The following is a 2,064-nucleotide window of genomic DNA, read 5'->3' on the forward strand; positions in this document are numbered from 1 at the left end:
AAGTCTCTTTTCATGTCTGAGTCACATTCGTTGGCTCAAATAATTCACAAAACAACAAGCAAGCACAACAACTACAGGAAACACAAGGAAATTTTCATAGAGAAGCGCAAATACCTGCACTACTAATTAAATATCATATTGCCTATTAAGGGGGGCAAACGGCGGATTGGGGCAAGTGGTACCTGTACCCGTAATAAAATAACGCCAGCCATTAGTGGCGTAAATTATATTCACTGCCGAAAAGCGAACGAAAATGGGACACGTGAGAATGGCAAATAACATTATTCCGCATAGACATGAAGCGTCGCTTATTTTGGTTTCGTTTTAATTAAAGCGGTGGCCAAAACCACGTACCACATAGAGAGGCACCAGAGTCACCAAAGTCATCAGAGCCACCAGAGCCACCGAAGCACCGCAGTGCAATGGCAACATTCTGTTGATTGCGAAACGCATTCATCAATTGAATGTCTCGGATCAACATTATTTAAATAACCTTCATCCAACCTTCACCCGGGTTAGAAGACACAACATGGCCGCCCAATAAACTATAAAATGGAGACAGACTGTTACATAAACCATTAAAATTACTCTTAGTTCCGATAGAACAAGTCAAGTCAATAAATTATTTCCAAGGTGCTGCTAGCTACTACTTATGGGCAGTCGAAGAGCCCTGCTCGTCCAATCTTCTAAATGGCTGAGAAGACTGATAAAATATGATAGATTCTTGCTTATGATTTTACATCAGTTTTCTGTGCTTACATCGGTCTCATCAGCTGCAGCTATCAAAGATGATTTACCTACGATTGGAGTCAGTGTTTTGCTAAATTTATTAGACAGTTTTACAGACAAGACGGGTTTCAGCTCACGTCAAACATGATTTGAAAACTTAACCAAATATTTGATTTTAATCGTTTTATGTTTTTAATTATGAACAAATAAGTGTATAACTTATATAAACATTGTTAGTTCATTTTGTTGGAGAGCGTTGTAAGAATATTGTTATCTCTATTAAACTTTTTTATTATTTCGGTTATACATTCCGATACTCTAAGTGCTTTAAGTTTTTTAGTAACTTGTATTATTAAGAACATCACTGATTTAGCTCCTTCATATTTCACCTTGATGCATTGCAATAAATTTTCAGCTAAACAAACGGTAATAACATTCGCGGAAACTTTTATCATATCCTCTACATCTTTATGCAATGGCGCCCATTGCGCTTCATCAAGACATTTACTGTGGGTACCAAGGAGTTCCTGTGCGACTTCCCGAATACGTTCAAAATTACCTAAGCCGAAACTAATCGTTCGATATTTGGGTATATCCTCCGTTAACTCTGATTGACATTCTGATAGATGAATCTAGTGGATTTGACATAGTTTAATGTGATTATCAGATTTATCAGCAAATCAACTTACGTAACTGACAATAACGAGCGCTACAACGAGAGCTAAGTATTTCATCTTGAAACTTTTACTTTGCTTTCCAGCTAGGTCCAGACTAAATATTGTTTATATAGACTTTTTTAAAGATAATCTACATCTACTGTGACTAAATGATTATGAACGGTTCAATCAGTCACAGAAATACTTAATTAATAACTGATAAAAATGATAAATTCTTGCTTATGTTTTTATATAAACTTTCCGTGCTTACTTGTTCTGATTCAGATATGATCAATATCAGACCTATATGGGTCAACTGCCTCCAACAGAAGTAAAAGTTCACTGAATATATAAAATCTGTCCAAACAGTTTAAAAAACATAGAACAAATTTTGTGTATCCTATTTATACCTATATTCTATACTTCGAATACTATAACAAATTTGTGTCAGTGGTTTGTTGATTTACTTTATAGCTCGAGCTATGCTTGAACTTGGCCCACAACTCCACAGAAAAGCCAAACTGTCTCCTTGATTGTTGGTCAAGTGTTTTTATAAAATTAGCTATACATCAGACTTTGCCTGAACATCTTTGTACTGATAATAATTGTTTCAGCTCTCGTTTTACATGATTTTGAGACTAAACCAAAGATTTAATTTTAACCATTGCTATACCCTGAA

General features: G+C 35.4%; 1 long non-coding RNA gene across 1 annotated transcript; it reads right to left on the bottom strand.

Annotated features, from left to right (window-relative positions):
- Positions 1–809: 809 nt before the first annotated feature.
- LOC116805657 lies at positions 810–1,495 on the bottom strand. The gene is made up of 2 exons (XR_004365320.2): positions 1,419–1,495; positions 810–1,361 (listed from the first exon to the last, which is right to left on the bottom strand). It is a non-coding gene; the product is annotated as an uncharacterized LOC116805657 (long non-coding RNA).
- Positions 1,496–2,064: the final 569 nt, after the last annotated feature.

This window comes from Drosophila grimshawi, unplaced genomic scaffold, assembly GCF_018153295.1.
Source record: "Drosophila grimshawi isolate 15287-2541.00 unplaced genomic scaffold, ASM1815329v1 contig_44, whole genome shotgun sequence".
Lineage (NCBI taxonomy): Eukaryota > Metazoa > Arthropoda > Insecta > Diptera > Drosophilidae > Drosophila > Drosophila grimshawi.